Source organism: Periplaneta americana, chromosome 10, assembly GCF_040183065.1.
Source record: "Periplaneta americana isolate PAMFEO1 chromosome 10, P.americana_PAMFEO1_priV1, whole genome shotgun sequence".
NCBI lineage: Eukaryota > Metazoa > Arthropoda > Insecta > Blattodea > Blattidae > Periplaneta > Periplaneta americana.
In genome coordinates, this window is record NC_091126.1 from 20,904,797 (window position 1) to 20,927,587 (window position 22,791).

At 39.1% G+C, this 22,791-nt stretch overlaps 1 protein-coding gene across 1 annotated transcript in view; it reads left to right on the forward strand.

Annotated features, from left to right (window-relative positions):
- The window catches only part of LOC138707517 (uncharacterized), a 636,564-nt gene that overhangs the window by 342,476 nt on the left and 271,297 nt on the right, over positions 1–22,791 (forward strand). The gene's annotated exons all lie outside the window — the stretch shown is intronic.

The window sequence follows — 22,791 nt, forward strand, 5'->3', positions numbered from 1 at the left end:
GAAATATCAGACATCAATTAAGAGATCGCGAACTTAACAATTGTGGACAACTAACCACTAACCACCAACCACTGGGATGGGAAGCTCCAACGCTACATCAGATCCAACGGACGGGTACCGTGTTATTCAAAAAATACTGAGATACCTATAATGAGATTCTGAAATAACGAAGCAGGGTAAAGAACTACGGAACACTGGATGGGTATCTGGAACGCTACGTCAGACCCACCGTGCCGGAAACATAATATCAAATGTATAAAATATGAAGTATATCCAGATATGTGAAACAGGTTGTAACTACGAATACTCAGACGTCAATTAAGGCACAAAGAATTTCTTTTCGTCGGGATATACCCACGAATCATTGGGGTGTTCAGCTAGAAATCTACGTCAGATTTTCTAACGCGGGCAGCTTGTCGTTCGATGTACAGATTTAAAAAAGTGGGCGGATATGAGGGATGATGTGACTAGGAATACTCAGACATCTGTTAAGAGATCATGCACTTATTCACGCCGAGAAGGGAACGAGAAATCACTCGAAATGTACCGCGAACGCTGGTGCAGTTCCGCGTGATCTTTATAGTCAGTGTATAATGTTGGAAAAATTGCCAAATATTTCCGTCATGCTGTGACTAGCAAAACTCAGATATCGAGTAAGACATCCAGAATGCAGTAATACCGCGGAAGGAAATCCGGATCACTCGGGTCAGCAACTCGAAATTTATATCCAGCGGAGCTGACAATATTATATTACATTTATAAAATTCGAAAAATAACCAGGTGCCCATATATGAGACATGAACTGTCTATGAATGGGACCAATCACACATCTATTAAGAGATCCTCTCTTACACCAATTCTGGAAATTAAACACTCAACCACTAGGCTTGGTAGCTCGAAGGACACATGAGATTCACAGTGGCCGACACCAAAATATTCAACGTAAATAGATTTAAATTTTAACAGTAATTTATGACATGTTTAGAAATCGGGATACTGAGACGACGTCAATTAACAGATCTTTAATTCACCCAAGCAAGGAAAAGAATTGGGGATCTCTCTGTCGGGCTGCTCCAACGCGATATAAAATTCACCAGAAAGGATAACATAATATTCAGGGCAAAGAATTGGATCAATATATATATATATATATATATATATATATATATATATATATATATATATATACTCGGACATCAATAAGATATTCCGAAGTTATTCACGTCGGTAAATGAACCACGGATAACTCTCACAGGCATTTCGAACGCCAGTTCAGATCCACCGTAGCGGACACCATATTATTATTAGATATAGAGGAAAATATAGCCATATTTTTTAGACGTGATAAGAGGGAATAATCAGATGTCATTTTACAAGTCGTAAATATCACGCAGAACACCCAACCACGGATCGCTCTGAGGAGATACTCAAACAATACATCACATTCACAAGCAGAGAAATATATGATGTATGCTTTTGCACACGCATCCAGATAGAGACTGAAATTAAGGAATTCTGAACTCATCCACGCCGGGAAACGAGCAACGAATCGCTTGGATGGGAAGCACGAACAAAATTTCAGATCGTTTTGTCCGGACACTCTAATATTGAATGTATAGAATTGGAAGAATTGCTACAGATATGAGATATGTAACTAGGAATAGTTAGACATCAATTCAGAGAACCTGAAATTACTCACTCCGAGAAGCGAACCAAACATAACTGTGATAACACACTTCGAACGTTAACTAAGATCCAACATGGCGGACATCATATTATTCGATACGTCAGACGACGATTGCTCAATTAAATCTCCTGAACGCAATGTCTCAGGGAAACGAAACTCTGTTCGATCAAATGGGCAACTCGCACGAAGAATCAGGCCCACATGGACGTACACACTAATGCGTGGTGTATAGAATTGCTAGATACGAAACGCATATGAGAAAAGTTACAAAGGCATGAATTAACAGATAATCATTATGATTTCGTTACGAATATTGAGTTATTTGTGAGTTATTGTAGTTAGGAAATATCAGACATCAATTAAGAGATCCCGAACTTAACAATTATGGACAACTAACCACTAACCACCAACCACTGGGATGGGAAGCTCCAACGCTACATCAGATCCAACGGACGGGTACCGTGTTATTAAAAAAATACTGAGATACCTATAATGAGATTCTGAAATAACGAAGCAGGGTAAAGAACTACGGAACACTGGATGGGTATCTAGAACGCTACGTCAGACCCACCGTGCCGGAAACATAATATCAAATGTATAAAATATGAAGTATATCCAGATATGTGAAACAGGTTGTAACTACGAATACTCAGACGTCAATTAAGGCACAAAGAATTTCTTTTCGTCGGGATATACCCACGAATCATTGGGGTGTTCAGCTAGAAATCTACGTCAGATTTTCTAACGCGGGCAGCTTGTCGTTCGATGTACAGATTTAAAAAAGTGGGCGGATATGAGGGATGATGTGACTAGGAATACTCAGACATCTGTTAAGAGATCATGCACTTATTCACGCCGAGAAGGGAACGAGAAATCACTCGAAATGTACCGCGAACGCTGGTGCAGTTCCGCGTGATCTTTATAGTCAGTGTATAATGTTGGAAAAATAGCCAAATATTTCCGTCATGCTGTGACTAGCAAAACTCAGATATCGAGTAAGACATCCAGAATGCAGTAATACCGCGGAAGGAAATCCGGATCACTCGGGTCAGCAACTCGAAATTTATATCCAGCGGAGCTGACAATATTATATTACATTTATAAAATTCGAAAAATAACCATGTGCCCATATATGAGACATGAACTGTCTATGAATGGGACCAATCACACATCAATTAAGAGATCCTCTCTTACACCAATTCTGGAAATTAAACACTCAACCACTAGGCTTGGTAGCTCGAAGGACACATGAGATTCACAGTGGCCGACACCAAAATATTCAACGTAAATAGATTTAAATTTTAACAGTAATTTATGACATGTTTAGAAATCGGGATACTGAGACGACGTCAATTAACAGATCTTTAATTCACCCAAGCAAGGAAAAGAATTGGGGATCTCTCTGTTGGGCTGCTCCAACGCGATATAAAATTCACCAGAAAGGATAACATAATATTCAGGGCAAAGAATTGGATCAATATATATATATATATATATATATATATATATATATATATATATATACTCGGACATCAATAAGATATTCCGAAGTTATTCACGTCGGTAAATGAACCACGGATAACTCTCACAGGCATTTCGAACGCCAGTTCAGATCCACCGTAGCGGACACCATATTATTATTAGATATAGTGGAAAATATAGCCATATTTTTTAGACATGATAAGAGGGAATAATCAGACGTCATTTTACAAGTCGTAAATATCACGCAGAACACCCAACCACGGATCGCTCTGAGGAGCTACTCAAACGATACATCACATTCACAAGCAGAGAAATATATGATGTATGCTTTTGCACACGCATCCAGATAGAGACTGAAATTAAGGAATTCTGAACTCATCCACGCCAGGAAACGAGCAACGAATCGCTTGGATGGGAAGCACGAACAAAATTTCAGATCGTTTTGTCCGGACACTCTAATATTGAATGTATAGAATTGGAAGAATTGCTACAGATATGAGATATGTAACTAGGAATAGTTAGACATCAATTCAGAGAACCTGAAATTACTCACTCCGAGAAGCGAACCAAACATAACTGTGATAACACACTTCGAACGTTAACTAAGATCCAACATGGCGGACATCATATTATTCGATACGTCAGACGACGATTGCTCAATTAAATCTCCTGAACGCAATGTCTCAGGGAAACGAAACTCTGTTCGATCAAATGGGCAACTCGCACGAAGAATCAGGCCCACATGGACGTACACACTAATGCGTGGTGTATAGAATTGCTAGATACGAAACGCATATGAGAAAAGTTACAAAGGCATGAATTAACAGATAATCATTATGATTTCGTTACGAATATTGAGTTATTTGTGAGGTATTGTAGTTAGGAAATATCAGACATCAATTAAGAGATCCCGAACTTAACAATTATGGACAACTAACCACTAACCACCAACCACTGGGATGGGAAGCTCCAACGCTACATCAGATCCAACGGACGGGTACCGTGTTATTAAAAAAATACTGAGATACCTATAATGAGATTCTGAAATAACGAAGCAGGGTAAAGAACTACGGAACACTGGATGGGTATCTAGAACGCTACGTCAGACCCACCGTGCCGGAAACATAATATCAAATGTATAAAATATGAAGTATATCCAGATATGTGAAACAGGTTGTAACTACGAATACTCAGACGTCAATTAAGGCACAAAGAATTTCTTTTCGTCGGGATATACCCACGAATCATTGGGGTGTTCAGCTAGAAATCTACGTCAGATTTTCTAACGCGGGCAGCTTGTCGTTCGATGTACAGATTTAAAAAAGTGGGCGGATATGAGGGATGATGTGACTAGGAATACTCAGACATCTGTTAAGAGATCATGCACTTATTCACGCCGAGAAGGGAACGAGAAATCACTCGAAATGTACCGCGAACGCTGGTGCAGTTCCGCGTGATCTTTATAGTCAGTGTATAATGTTGGAAAAATAGCCAAATATTTCCGTCATGCTGTGACTAGCAAAACTCAGATATCGAGTAAGACATCGAGAATGCAGTAATACCGCGGAAGGAAATCCGGATCACTATGGTCAGCAACTCGAAATTTATATCCAGCGGAGCTGACAATATTATATTACATTTATAAAATTCGAAAAATAACCATGTGCCCATATATGAGACATGAACTGTCTATGAATGGGACCAATCACACATCAATTAAGAGATCCTCTCTTACACCAATTCTGGAAATTAAACACTCAACCACTAGGCTTGGTAGCTCGAAGGACACATGAGATTCACAGTGGCCGACACCAAAATATTCAACGTAAATAGATTTAAATTTTAACAGTAATTTATGACATGTTTAGAAATCGGGATACTGAGACGACGTCAATTAACAGATCTTTAATTCACCCAAGCAAGGAAAAGAATTGGGGATCTCTCTGTTGGGCTGCTCCAACGCGATATAAAATTCACCAGAAAGGATAACATAATATTCAGGGCAAAGAATTGGATCAATATATATATATATATATATATATATATATATATATATACTCGGACATCAATAAGATATTCCGAAGTTATTCACGTCGGTAAATGAACCACGGATAACTCTCACAGGCATTTCGAACGCCAGTTCAGATCCACCGTAGCGGACACCATATTATTATTAGATATAGAGGAAAATATAGCCATATTTTTTAGACATGATAAGAGGGAATAATCAGACGTCATTTTACAAGTCGTAAATATCACGCAGAACACCCAACCACGGATCGCTCTGAGGAGATACTCAAACAATACATCACATTCACAAGCAGAGAAATATATGATGTATGCTTTTGCACACGCATCCAAATAAAGACTGAAATTAAGGAATTCTGAACTCATCCACGCCGGGAAACGAGCAACGAATCGCTTGGATGGGAAGCACGAACAAAATTTCAGATCGTTTTGTCCGGACACTCTAATATTGAATGTATAGAATTGGAAGAATTGCTACAGATATGAGATATGTAACTAGGAATAGTTAGACATCAATTCAGAGAACCTGAAATTACTCACTCCGAGAAGCGAACCAAACATAACTGTGATAACACACTTCGAACGTTAACTAAGATCCAACATGGCGGACATCATATTATTCGATACGTCAGACGACGATTGCTCAATTAAATCTCCTGAACGCAATGTCTCAGGGAAACGAAACTCTGTTCGATCAAATGGGCAACTCGCACGAAGAATCAGGCCCACATGGACGTACACACTAATGCGTGGTGTATAGAATTGCTAGATACGAAACGCATATGAGAAAAGTTACAAAGGCATGAATTAACAGATAATCATTATGATTTCGTTACGAATATTGAGTTATTTGTGAGGTATTGTAGTTAGGAAATATCAGACATCAATTAAGAGATCCCGAACTTAACAATTATGGACAACTAACCACTAACCACCAACCACTGGGATGGGAAGCTCCAACGCTACATCAGATCCAACGGACGGGTACGGTGTTATTAAAAAAATACTGAGATACCTATAATGAGATTCTGAAATAACGAAGCAGGGTAAAGAACTACGGAACACTGGATGGGTATCTAGAACGCTACGTCAGACCCACCGTGCCGGAAACATAATATCAAATGTATAAAATATGAAGTATATCCAGATATGAGAAACAGGTTGTAACTACGAATACTCAGACGTCAATTAAGGCACAAAGAATTTCTTTTCGTCGGGATATACCCACGAATCATTGGGGTGTTCAGCTAGAAATCTACGTCAGATTTTCTAACGCGGGCAGCTTGTCGTTCGATGTACAGATTTAAAAAAGTGGGCGGATATGAGGGATGATGTGACTAGGAATACTCAGACATCTGTTAAGAGATCATGCACTTATTCACGCCGAGAAGGGAACGAGAAATCACTCGAAATGTACCGCGAACGCTGGTGCAGTTCCGCGTGATCTTTATAGTCAGTGTATAATGTTGGAAAAATAGCCAAATATTTCCGTCATGCTGTGACTAGCAAAACTCAGATATCGAGTAAGACATCGAGAATGCAGTAATACCGCGGAAGGAAATCCGGATCACTCGGGTCAGCAACTCGAAATTTATATCCAGCGGAGCTGACAATATTATATTACATTTATAAAATTCGAAAAATAACCAGGTGCCCATATATGAGACATGAACTGTCTATGAATGGGACCAATCACACATCAATTAAGAGATCCTCTCTTACACCAATTCTGGAAATTAAACACTCAACCACTAGGCTTGGTAGCTCGAAGGACACATGAGATTCACAGTGGCCGACACCAAAATATTCAACGTAAATAGATTTAAATTTTAACAGTAATTTATGACATGTTTAGAAATCGGGATACTGAGACGACGTCAATTAACAGATCTTTAATTCACCCAAGCAAGGAAAAGAATTGGGGATCTCTCTGTTGGGCTGCTCCAACGCGATATAAAATTCACCAAAAAGGATAACATAATATTCAGGGCAAAGAATTGGATCAATATATATATATATATATATATATATATATATATATATATATATATATATATATATATACTCGGACATCAATAAGATATTCCGAAGTTATTCACGTCGGTAAATGAACCACGGATAACTCTCACAGGCATTTCGAACGCCAGTTCAGATCCACCGTAGCGGACACCATATTATTATTAGATATAGAGGAAAATATAGCCATATTTTTTAGACATGATAAGAGGGAATAATCAGACGTCATTTTACAAGTCGTAAATATCACGCAGAACACCCAACCACGGATCGCTCTGAGGAGATACTCAAACAATACATCACATTCACAAGCAGAGAAATATATGATGTATGCTTTTGCACACGCATCCAAATAAAGACTGAAATTAAGGAATTCTGAACTCATCCACGCCGGGAAACGAGCAACGAATCGCTTGGATGGGAAGCACGAACAAAATTTCAGATCGTTTTGTCCGGACACTCTAATATTGAATGTATAGAATTGGAAGAATTGCTACAGATATGAGATATGTAACTAGGAATAGTTAGACATCAATTCAGAGAACCTGAAATTACTCACTCCGAGAAGCGAACCAAACATAACTGTGATAACACACTTCGAACGTTAACTAAGATCCAACATGGCGGACATCATATTATTCGATACGTCAGACGACGATTGCTCAATTAAATCTCCTGAACGCAATGTCTCAGGGAAACGAAACTCTGTTCGATCAAATGGGCAACTCGCACGAAGAATCAGGCCCACATGGACGTACACACTAATGCGTGGTGTATAGAATTGCTAGATACGAAACGCATATGAGAAAAGTTACAAAGGCATGAATTAACAGATAATCATTATGATTTCGTTACGAATATTGAGTTATTTGTGAGGTATTGTAGTTAGGAAATATCAGACATCAATTAAGAGATCCCGAACTTAACAATTATGGACAACTAACCACTAACCACCAACCACTGGGATGGGAAGCTCCAACGCTACATCAGATCCAACGGACGGGTACGGTGTTATTAAAAAAATACTGAGATACCTATAATGAGATTCTGAAATAACGAAGCAGGGTAAAGAACTACGGAACACTGGATGGGTATCTAGAACGCTACGTCAGACCCACCGTGCCGGAAACATAATATCAAATGTATAAAATATGAAGTATATCCAGATATGAGAAACAGGTTGTAACTACGAATACTCAGACGTCAATTAAGGCACAAAGAATTTCTTTTCGTCGGGATATACCCACGAATCATTGGGGTGTTCAGCTAGAAATCTACGTCAGATTTTCTAACGCGGGCAGCTTGTCGTTCGATGTACAGATTTAAAAAAGTGGGCGGATATGAGGGATGATGTGACTAGGAATACTCAGACATCTGTTAAGAGATCATGCACTTATTCACGCCGAGAAGGGAACGAGAAATCACTCGAAATGTACCGCGAACGCTGGTGCAGTTCCGCGTGATCTTTATAGTCAGTGTATAATGTTGGAAAAATAGCCAAATATTTCCGTCATGCTGTGACTAGCAAAACTCAGATATCGAGTAAGACATCGAGAATGCAGTAATACCGCGGAAGGAAATCCGGATCACTCGGGTCAGCAACTCGAAATTTATATCCAGCGGAGCTGACAATATTATATTACATTTATAAAATTCGAAAAATAACCAGGTGCCCATATATGAGACATGAACTGTCTATGAATGGGACCAATCACACATCAATTAAGAGATCCTCTCTTACACCAATTCTGGAAATTAAACACTCAACCACTAGGCTTGGTAGCTCGAAGGACACATGAGATTCACAGTGGCCGACACCAAAATATTCAACGTAAATAGATTTAAATTTTAACAGTAATTTATGACATGTTTAGAAATCGGGATACTGAGACGACGTCAATTAACAGATCTTTAATTCACCCAAGCAAGGAAAAGAATTGGGGATCTCTCTGTTGGGCTGCTCCAACGCGATATAAAATTCACCAGAAAGGATAACATAATATTCAGGGCAAAGAATTGGATCAATATATATATATATATATATATATATATATATATATATATATATATATACTCGGACATCAATAAGATATTCCGAAGTTATTCACGTCGGTAAATGAACCACGGATAACTCTCACAGGCATTTCGAACGCCAGTTCAGATCCACCGTAGCGGACACCATATTATTATTAGATATAGAGGAAAATATAGCCATATTTTTTAGACATGATAAGAGGGAATAATCAGATGTCATTTTACAAGTCGTAAATATCACGCAGAACACCCAACCACGGATCGCTCTGAGGAGATACTCAAACAATACATCACATTCACAAGCAGAGAAATATATGATGTATGCTTTTGCACACGCATCCAGATAGAGACTGAAATTAAGGAATTCTGAACTCATCCACGCCGGGAAACGAGCAACGAATCGCTTGGATGGGAAGCACGGACAAAATTTCAGATCGTTTTGTCCGGACACTCTAATATTGAATGTATAGAATTGGAAGAATTGCTACAGATATGAGATATGTAACTAGGAATAGTTAGACATCAATTCAGAGAACCTGAAATTACTCACTCCGAGAAGCGAACCAAACATAACTGTGATAACACACTTCGAACGTTAACTAAGATCCAACATGGCGGACATCATATTATTCGATACGTCAGACGACGATTGCTCAATTAAATCTCCTGAACGCAATGTCTCAGGGAAACGAAACTCTGTTCGATCAAATGGGCAACTCGCACGAAGAATCAGGCCCACATGGACGTACACACTAATGCGTGGTGTATAGAATTGCTAGATACGAAACGCATATGAGAAAAGTTACAAAGGCATGAATTAACAGATAATCATTATGATTTCGTTACGAATATTGAGTTATTTGTGAGGTATTGTAGTTAGGAAATATCAGACATCAATTAAGAGATCCCGAACTTAACAATTATGGACAACTAACCACTAACCACCAACCACTGGGATGGGAAGCTCCAACGCTACATCAGATCCAACGGACGGGTACCGTGTTATTAAAAAAATACTGAGATACCTGGGCGGCCGGGTAGCTCAGTTGGTAGAGCAGCTGGCTACTGACTGGAAGGTCCGGGGTTCGATCCCAGGTGGTGACAGGATTTTTTCTCGTTGCCAAACTTTCAGAACGGCCCCAAGGTTCACTCAGCCTTCTATAAAATTGAGTACCGGGTCTTTCCCGGGGGTAAAAAGGCGGTCAGAGCGTGGTGCCGACCACACCACCTCATTCTAGTGCCGAGGTCATGGAAAGCATGGGGCTCTACCTCCATGCCCCCCAAGTGCCTTCATGGCATGTTACGGGGATACCTTTTACCTTTTTACTGAGATACCTATAATGAGATTCTGAAATAACGAAGCAGGGTAAAGAACTACGGAACACTGGATGGGTATCTAGAACGCTACGTCAGACCCACCGTGCCGGAAACATAATATCAAATGTATAAAATATGAAGTATATCCAGATATGAGGAACAGGTTGTAACTACGAATACTCAGACGTCAATTAAGGCACAAAGAATTTCTTTTCGTCGGGATATACCCACGAATCATTGGGGTGTTCAGCTAGAAATCTACGTCAGATTTTCTAACGCGGGCAGCTTGTCGTTCGATGTACAGATTTAAAAAAGTGGGCGGATATGAGGGATGATGTGACTAGGAATACTCAGACATCTGTTAAGAGATCATGCACTTATTCACGCCGAGAAGGGAACGAGAAATCACTCGAAATGTACCGCGAACGCTGGTGCAGTTCCGCGTGATCTTTATAGTCAGTGTATAATGTTGGAAAAATAGCCAAATATTTCCGTCATGCTGTGACTAGCAAAACTCAGATATCGAGTAAGACATCGAGAATGCAGTAATACCGCGGAAGGAAATCCGGATCACTCGGGTCAGCAACTCGAAATTTATATCCAGCGGAGCTGACAATATTATATTACATTTATAAAATTCGAAAAATAACCATGTGCCCATATATGAGACATGAACTGTCTATGAATGGGACCAATCACACATCAATTAAGAGATCCTCTCTTACACCAATTCTGGAAATTAAACACTCAACCACTAGGCTTGGTAGCTCGAAGGACACATGAGATTCACAGTGGCCGACACCAAAATATTCAACGTAAATAGATTTAAATTTTAACAGTAATTTATGACATGTTTAGAAATCGGGATACTGAGACGACGTCAATTAACAGATCTTTAATTCACCCAAGCAAGGAAAAGAATTGGGGATCTCTCTGTTGGGCTGCTCCAACGCGATATAAAATTCACCAGAAAGGATAACATAATATTCAGGGCAAAGAATTGGATCAATATATATATATATATATATATATATACTCGGACATCAATAAGATATTCCGAAGTTATTCACGTCGGTAAATGAACCACGGATAACTCTCACAGGCATTTCGAACGCCAGTTCAGATCCACCGTAGCGGACACCATATTATTATTAGATATAGAGGAAAATATAGCCATATTTTTTAGACATGATAAGAGGGAATAATCAGACGTCATTTTACAAGTCGTAAATATCACGCAGAACACCCAACCACGGATCGCTCTGAGGAGATACTCAAACAATACATCACATTCACAAGCAGAGAAATATATGATGTATGCTTTTGCACACGCATCCAAATAAAGACTGAAATTAAGGAATTCTGAACTCATCCACGCCGGGAAACGAGCAACGAATCGCTTGGATGGGAAGCACGAACAAAATTTCAGATCGTTTTGTCCGGACACTCTAATATTGAATGTATAGAATTGGAAGAATTGCTACAGATATGAGATATGTAACTAGGAATAGTTAGACATCAATTCAGAGAACCTGAAATTACTCACTCCGAGAAGCGAACCAAACATAACTGTGATAACACACTTCGAACGTTAACTAAGATCCAACATGGCGGACATCATATTATTCGATACGTCAGACGACGATTGCTCAATTAAATCTCCTGAACGCAATGTCTCAGGGAAACGAAACTCTGTTCGATCAAATGGGCAACTCGCACGAAGAATCAGGCCCACATGGACGTACACACTAATGCGTGGTGTATAGAATTGCTAGATACGAAACGCATATGAGAAAAGTTACAAAGGCATGAATTAACAGATAATCATTATGATTTCGTTACGAATATTGAGTTATTTGTGAGGTATTGTAGTTAGGAAATATCAGACATCAATTAAGAGATCCCGAACTTAACAATTATGGACAACTAACCACTAACCACCAACCACTGGGATGGGAAGCTCCAACGCTACATCAGATCCAACGGACGGGTACGGTGTTATTAAAAAAATACTGAGATACCTATAATGAGATTCTGAAATAACGAAGCAGGGTAAAGAACTACGGAACACTGGATGGGTATCTAGAACGCTACGTCAGACCCACCGTGCCGGAAACATAATATCAAATGTATAAAATATGAAGTATATCCAGATATGAGAAACAGGTTGTAACTACGAATACTCAGACGTCAATTAAGGCACAAAGAATTTCTTTTCGTCGGGATATACCCACGAATCATTGGGGTGTTCAGCTAGAAATCTACGTCAGATTTTCTAACGCGGGCAGCTTGTCGTTCGATGTACAGATTTAAAAAAGTGGGCGGATATGAGGGATGATGTGACTAGGAATACTCAGACATCTGTTAAGAGATCATGCACTTATTCACGCCGAGAAGGGAACGAGAAATCACTCGAAATGTACCGCGAACGCTGGTGCAGTTCCGCGTGATCTTTATAGTCAGTGTATAATGTTGGAAAAATAGCCAAATATTTCCGTCATGCTGTGACTAGCAAAACTCAGATATCGAGTAAGACATCGAGAATGCAGTAATACCGCGGAAGGAAATCCGGATCACTCGGGTCAGCAACTCGAAATTTATATCCAGCGGAGCTGACAATATTATATTACATTTATAAAATTCGAAAAATAACCAGGTGCCCATATATGAGACATGAACTGTCTATGAATGGGACCAATCACACATCAATTAAGAGATCCTCTCTTACACCAATTCTGGAAATTAAACACTCAACCACTAGGCTTGGTAGCTCGAAGGACACATGAGATTCACAGTGGCCGACACCAAAATATTCAACGTAAATAGATTTAAATTTTAACAGTAATTTATGACATGTTTAGAAATCGGGATACTGAGACGACGTCAATTAACAGATCTTTAATTCACCCAAGCAAGGAAAAGAATTGGGGATCTCTCTGTTGGGCTGCTCCAACGCGATATAAAATTCACCAAAAAGGATAACATAATATTCAGGGCAAAGAATTGGATCAATATATATATATATATATATATATATATATATATATATATATATATATATATACTCGGACATCAATAAGATATTCCGAAGTTATTCACGTCGGTAAATGAACCACGGATAACTCTCACAGGCATTTCGAACGCCAGTTCAGATCCACCGTAGCGGACACCATATTATTATTAGATATAGAGGAAAATATAGCCATATTTTTTAGACATGATAAGAGGGAATAATCAGACGTCATTTTACAAGTCGTAAATATCACGCAGAACACCCAACCACGGATCGCTCTGAGGAGATACTCAAACAATACATCACATTCACAAGCAGAGAAATATATGATGTATGCTTTTGCACACGCATCCAAATAAAGACTGAAATTAAGGAATTCTGAACTCATCCACGCCGGGAAACGAGCAACGAATCGCTTGGATGGGAAGCACGAACAAAATTTCAGATCGTTTTGTCCGGACACTCTAATATTGAATGTATAGAATTGGAAGAATTGCTACAGATATGAGATATGTAACTAGGAATAGTTAGACATCAATTCAGAGAACCTGAAATTACTCACTCCGAGAAGCGAACCAAACATAACTGTGATAACACACTTCGAACGTTAACTAAGATCCAACATGGCGGACATCATATTATTCGATACGTCAGACGACGATTGCTCAATTAAATCTCCTGAACGCAATGTCTCAGGGAAACGAAACTCTGTTCGATCAAATGGGCAACTCGCACGAAGAATCAGGCCCACATGGACGTACACACTAATGCGTGGTGTATAGAATTGCTAGATACGAAACGCATATGAGAAAAGTTACAAAGGCATGAATTAACAGATAATCATTATGATTTCGTTACGAATATTGAGTTATTTGTGAGGTATTGTAGTTAGGAAATATCAGACATCAATTAAGAGATCCCGAACTTAACAATTATGGACAACTAACCACTAACCACCAACCACTGGGATGGGAAGCTCCAACGCTACATCAGATCCAACGGACGGGTACGGTGTTATTAAAAAAATACTGAGATACCTATAATGAGATTCTGAAATAACGAAGCAGGGTAAAGAACTACGGAACACTGGATGGGTATCTAGAACGCTACGTCAGACCCACCGTGCCGGAAACATAATATCAAATGTATAAAATATGAAGTATATCCAGATATGAGAAACAGGTTGTAACTACGAATACTCAGACGTCAATTAAGGCACAAAGAATTTCTTTTCGTCGGGATATACCCACGAATCATTGGGGTGTTCAGCTAGAAATCTACGTCAGATTTTCTAACGCGGGCAGCTTGTCGTTCGATGTACAGATTTAAAAAAGTGGGCGGATATGAGGGATGATGTGACTAGGAATACTCAGACATCTGTTAAGAGATCATGCACTTATTCACGCCGAGAAGGGAACGAGAAATCACTCGAAATGTACCGCGAACGCTGGTGCAGTTCCGCGTGATCTTTATAGTCAGTGTATAATGTTGGAAAAATAGCCAAATATTTCCGTCATGCTGTGACTAGCAAAACTCAGATATCGAGTAAGACATCGAGAATGCAGTAATACCGCGGAAGGAAATCCGGATCACTCGGGTCAGCAACTCGAAATTTATATCCAGCGGAGCTGACAATATTATATTACATTTATAAAATTCGAAAAATAACCAGGTGCCCATATATGAGACATGAACTGTCTATGAATGGGACCAATCACACATCAATTAAGAGATCCTCTCTTACACCAATTCTGGAAATTAAACACTCAACCACTAGGCTTGGTAGCTCGAAGGACACATGAGATTCACAGTGGCCGACACCAAAATATTCAACGTAAATAGATTTAAATTTTAACAGTAATTTATGACATGTTTAGAAATCGGGATACTGAGACGACGTCAATTAACAGATCTTTAATTCACCCAAGCAAGGAAAAGAATTGGGGATCTCTCTGTTGGGCTGCTCCAACGCGATATAAAATTCACCAGAAAGGATAACATAATATTCAGGGCAAAGAATTGGATCAATATATATATATATATATATATATATATATATATATATATATATACTCGGACATCAATAAGATATTCCGAAGTTATTCACGTCGGTAAATGAACCACGGATAACTCTCACAGGCATTTCGAACGCCAGTTCAGATCCACCGTAGCGGACACCATATTATTATTAGATATAGAGGAAAATATAGCCATATTTTTTAGACATGATAAGAGGGAATAATCAGATGTCATTTTACAAGTCGTAAATATCACGCAGAACACCCAACCACGGATCGCTCTGAGGAGATACTCAAACAATACATCACATTCACAAGCAGAGAAATATATGATGTATGCTTTTGCACACGCATCCAGATAGAGACTGAAATTAAGGAATTCTGAACTCATCCACGCCGGGAAACGAGCAACGAATCGCTTGGATGGGAAGCACGAACAAAATTTCAGATCGTTTTGTCCGGACTCTCTAATATTGAATGTATAGAATTGGAAGAATTGCTACAGATATGAGATATGTAACTAGGAATAGTTAGACATCAATTCAGAGAACCTGAAATTACTCACTCCGAGAAGCGAACCAAACATAACTGTGATAACACACTTCGAACGTTAACTAAGATCCAACATGGCGGACATCATATTATTCGATACGTCAGACGACGATTGCTCAATTAAATCTCCTGAACGCAATGTCTCAGGGAAACGAAACTCTGTTCGATCAAATGGGCAACTCGCACGAAGAATCAGGCCCACATGGACGTACACACTAATGCGTGGTGTATAGAATTGCTAGATACGAAACGCATATGAGAAAAGTTACAAAGGCATGAATTAACAGATAATCATTATGATTTCGTTACGAATATTGAGTTATTTGTGAGGTATTGTAGTTAGGAAATATCAGACATCAATTAAGAGATCCCGAACTTAACAATTATGGACAACTAACCACTAACCACCAACCACTGGGATGGGAAGCTCCAACGCTACATCAGATCCAACGGACGGGTACCGTGTTATTAAAAAAATACTGAGATACCTGGGCGGCCGGGTAGCTCAGTTGGTAGAGCAGCTGGCTACTGACTGGAAGGTCCGGGGTTCGATCCCAGGTGGTGACAGGATTTTTTCTCGTTGCCAAACTTTCAGAACGGCCCCAAGGTTCACTCAGCCTTCTATAAAATTGAGTACCGGGTCTTTCCCGGGGGTAAAAAGGCGGTCAGAGCGTGGTGCCGACCACACCACCTCATTCTAGTGCCGAGGTCATGGAAAGCATGGGGCTCTACCTCCATGCCCCCCAAGTGCCTTCATGGCATGTTACGGGGATACCTTTTACCTTTTTACTGAGATACCTATAATGAGATTCTGAAATAACGAAGCAGGGTAAAGAACTACGGAACACTGGATGGGTATCTAGAACGCTACGTCAGACCCACCGTGCCGGAAACATAATATCAAATGTATAAAATATGAAGTATATCCAGATATGAGAAACAGGTTGTAACTACGAATACTCAGACGTCAATTAAGGCACAAAGAATTTCTTTTCGTCGGGATATACCCACGAATCATTGGGGTGTTCAGCTAGAAATCTACGTCAGATTTTCTAACGCGGGCAGCTTGTCGTTCGATGTACAGATTTAAAAAAGTGGGCGGATATGAGGGATGATGTGACTAGGAATACTCAGACATCTGTTAAGAGATCATGCACTTATTCACGCCGAGAAGGGAACGAGAAATCACTCGAAATGTACCGCGAACGCTGGTGCAGTTCCGCGTGATCTTTATAGTCAGTGTATAATGTTGGAAAAATAGCCAAATATTTCCGTCATGCTGTGACTAGCAAAACTCAGATATCGAGTAAGACATCGAGAATGCAGTAATACCGCGGAAGGAAATCCGGATCACTCGGGTCAGCAACTCGAAATTTATATCCAGCGGAGCTGACAATATTATATTACATTTATAAAATTCGAAAAATAACCAGGTGCCCATATATGAGACATGAACTGTCTATGAATGGGACCAATCACACATCAATTAAGAGATCCTCTCTTACACCAATTCTGGAAATTAAACACTCAACCACTAGGCTTGGTAGCTCGAAGGACACATGAGATTCACAGTGGCCGACACCAAAATATTCAACGTAAATAGATTTAAATTTTAACAGTAATTTATGACATGTTTAGAAATCGGGATACTGAGACGACGTCAATTAACAGATCTTTAATTCACCCAAGCAAGGAAAAGAATTGGGGATCTCTCTGTTGGGCTGCTCCAACGCGATATAAAATTCACCAAAAAGGATAACATAATATTCAGGGCAAAGAATTGGATCAATATATATATATATATATATATATATATATATATATATATATATACTCGGACATCAATAAGATATTCCGAAGTTATTCACGTCGGTAAATGAACCACGGATAACTCTCACAGGCATTTCGAACGCCAGTTCAGATCCACCGTAGCGGACACCATATTATTATTAGATAGAGTGGAAAATATAGCCATATTTTTTAGACATGATAAGTGGGAATAATCAGACGTCATTTTACAAGTCGTAAATATCACGCAGAACACCAAACCACGGATCGCACTGAGGAGCTACTCAAACGATACATCACATTTACAAGCATTGAAATATATAATGTATGCTTTTCCACACGCATCCAGATAGAGACTGAAATTAAGGAATTCTGAACTCATCCACGCCGGGAAACGAGCAACGAATCGCTTGGATGGGAAGCACGAACAAAATTTCAGATCGTTTTGTCCGGACACTCTAATATTGAATGTATAGAATTTGAAGAATTGCTACAGATATGAGATATGTAACTAGGAATAGTTAGATATCAATTCAGAGAACCTGAAATTACTCACTCCGAGAAGCGAACCAAACATAACTGTGATAACACACTTCGAACGTTAACTAAGATCCAACATGGCGGACATCATATTATTCGATACGTCAGACGACGATTGCTCAATTAAATCTCCTGAACGCAATGTCTCAGGGAAACGAAACTCTGTTCGATCAAATGGGCAACTCGCACGAAGAATCAGGCCCACATGGACGTACACACTAATGCGTGGTGTATAGAATTGCTAGATACGAAACGCATATGAGAAAAGTTACAAAGGCATGAATTAACAGATAATCATTATGATTTCATTACGAATATTGAGTTATTTGTGAGGTATTGTAGTTAGGAAATATCAGACATCAATTAAGAGATCCCGAACTTAACAATTATGGACAACTAACCACTAACCACCAACCACTGGGATGGGAAGCTCCAACGCTACATCAGATCCAACGGACGGGTACCGTGTTATTAAAAAAATACTGAGATACCTATAATGAGATTCTGAAATAACGAAGCAGGGTAAAGAACTACGGAACACTGGATGGGTATCTAGAACGCTACGTCAGACCCACCGTGCCGGAAACATAATATCAAATGTATAAAATATGAAGTATATCCAGATATGTGAAACAGGTTGTAACTACGAATACTCAGACGTCAATTAAGGCACAAAGAATTTCTTTTCGTCGGGATATACCCACGAATCATTGGGGTGTTCAGCTAGAAATCTACGTCAGATTTTCTAACGCGGGCAGCTTGTCGTTCGATGTACAGATTTAAAAAAGTGGGCGGATATGAGGGATGATGTGACTAGGAATACTCAGACATCTGTTAAGAGATCATGCACTTATTCACGCCGAGAAGGGAACGAGAAATCACTCGAAATGTACCGCGAACGCTGGTGCAGTTCCGCGTGATCTTTATAGTCAGTGTATAATGTTGGAAAAATAGCCAAATATTTCCGTCATGCTGTGACTAGCAAAACTCAGATATCGAGTAAGACATCGAGAATGCAGTAATACCGCGGAAGGAAATCCGGATCACTCGGGTCAGCAACTCGAAATTTATATCCAGCGGAGCTGACAATATTATATTACATTTATAAAATTCGAAAAATAACCATGTGCCCATATATGAGACATGAACTGTCTATGAATGGGACCAATCACACATCAATTAAGAGATCCTCTCTTACACCAATTCTGGAAATTAAACACTCAACCACTAGGCTTGGTAGCTCGAAGGACACATGAGATTCACAGTGGCCGACACCAAAATATTCAACGTAAATAGATTTAAATTTTAACAGTAATTTATGACATGTTTAGAAATCGGGATACTGAGACGACGTCAATTAACAGATCTTTAATTCACCCAAGCAAGGAAAAGAATTGGGGATCTCTCTGTTGGGCTGCTCCAACGCGATATAAAATTCACCAGAAAGGATAACATAATATTCAGGGCAAAGAATTGGATCAATATATATATATATATATATATATATATATATATATATATATATATATATATATATATATACTCGGACATCAATAAGATATTCCGAAGTTATTCACGTCGGTAAATGAACCACGGATAACTCTCACAGGCATTTCGAACGCCAGTTCAGATCCACCGTAGCGGACACCATATTATTATTAGATAGAGTGGAAAATATAGCCACATTTTTTAGACATGATAAGTGGGAATAATCAGACGTCATTTTACAAGTCGTAAATATCACGCAGAACACCCAACCACGGATCGCTCTGAGGAGCTACTCAAACGATACATCACATTTACAAGCAGAGAAATATATGATGTATGCTTTTCCACACGCATCCAGATAGAGACTGAAATTAAGGAATTCTGAACTCATCCACGCCGGGAAACGAGCAACGAATCGCTTGGATGGGAAGCACGAACAAAATTTCAGATCGTTTTGTCCGGACACTCTAATATTGAATGTATAGAATTTGAAGAATTGCTACAGATATGAGATATGTAACTAGGAATAGTTAGATATCAATTCAGAGAACCTGAAATTACTCACTCCGAGAAGCGAACCAAACATAACTGTGATAACACACTTCGAACGTTAACTAAGATCCAACATGGCGGACATCATATTATTCGATACGTCAGACGACGATTGCTCAATTAAATCTCCTGAACGCAATGTCTCAGGGAAACGAAACTCTGTTCGATCAAATGGGCAACTCGCACGAAGAATCAGGCCCACATGGACGTACACACTAATGCGTGGTGTATAGAATTGCTAGATACGAAACGCATATGAGAAAAGTTACAAAGGCATGAATTAACAGATAATCATTATGATTTCGTTACGAATATTGAGTTATTTGTGAGGTATTGTAGTTAGGAAATATCAGACATCAATTAAGAGATCGCGAACTTAACAATTGTGGACAACTAACCACTAACCACCAACCACTGGGATGGGAAGCTCCAACGCTACATCAGATCCAACGGACGGGTACCGTGTTATTCAAAAAATACTGAGATACCTATAATGAGATTCTGAAATAACGAAGCAGGGTAAAGAACTACGGAACACTGGATGGGTATCTGGAACGCTACGTCAGACCCACCGTGCCGGAAACATAATATCAAATGTATAAAATATGAAGTATATCCAGATATGTGAAACAGGTTGTAACTACGAATACTCAGACGTCAATTAAGGCACAAAGAATTTCTTTTCGTCGGGATATACCCACGAATCATTGGGGTGTTCAGCTAGAAATCTACGTCAGATTTTCTAACGCGGGCAGCTTGTCGTTCGATGTACAGATTTAAAAAAGTGGGCGGATATGAGGGATGATGTGACTAGGAATACTCAGACATCTGTTAAGAGATCATGCACTTATTCACGCCGAGAAGGGAACGAGAAATCACTCGAAATGTACCGCGAACGCTGGTGCAGTTCCGCGTGATCTTTATAGTCAGTGTATAATGTTGGAAAAATAGCCAAATATTTCCGTCATGCTGTGACTAGCAAAACTCAGATATCGAGTAAGACATCCAGAATGCAGTAATACCGCGGAAGGAAATCCGGATCACTCGGGTCAGCAACTCGAAATTTATATCCAGCGGAGCTGACAATATTATATTACATTTATAAAATTCGAAAAATAACCAGGTGCCCATATATGAGACATGAACTGTCTATGAATGGGACCAATCACACATCAATTAAGAGATCCTCTCTTACACCAATTCTGGAAATTAAACACTCAACCACTAGGCTTGGTAGCTCGAAGGACACATGAGATTCACAGTGGCCGACACCAAAATATTCAACGTAAATAGATTTAAATTTTAACAGTAATTTATGACATGTTTAGAAATCGGGATACTGAGACGACGTCAATTAACAGATCTTTAATTCACCCAAGCAAGGAAAAGAATTGGGGATCTCTCTGTTGGGCTGCTCCAACGCGATATAAAATTCACCAAAAAGGATAACATAATATTCAGGGCAAAGAATTGGATCAATATATATATATATATATATATATATATATATATATATATATACTCGGACATCAATAAGATATTCCGAAGTTATTCACGTCGGTAAATGAACCACGGATAACTCTCACAGGTATTTCGAACGCCAGTTCAGATCCACCGTAGCGGACACCATATTATTATTAGATATAGTGGAAAATATAGCCATATTTTTTAGACATGATAAGAGGGAATAATCAGACGTCATTTTACAAGTCGTAAATATCACGCAGAACACCCAACCACGGATCGCTCTGAGGAGCTACTCAAACGATACATCACATTTACAAGCAGAGAAATATATGATGTATGCTTTTGCACACGCATCCAGATAGAGACTGAAATTAAGGAATTCTGAACTCAGCCACGCCGGGAAACGAGCAACGAATCGCTTGGATGGGAAGCACGAACAAAATTTCAGATCGTTTTGTCCGGACACTCTAATATTGAATGTATACTCTGTTGAGTTCTGAGAGTATAGTATATTATACCATATATCATACACGATTATGATATCCGTGTATAATATTCCTGCATTTATGGCCTAACTGTAACCTACAGAATAACTTGAGCATTTTGTTTCACGTCAGTGACTCTTTTGACGTGTACAATTATGTTGAACTTTAAAAACAAAATGACAGATGTCTCAGGACTCAGAAGGCTATAATTGAATCAGTCGGAGATAAAAGGAACCAAGTCAGTTTTCACAACTTTTCATGAGAAGCAAAAAACATTCCACTAATAACACAAATGTATATATTTTTATGTTGTATAAGACAAAA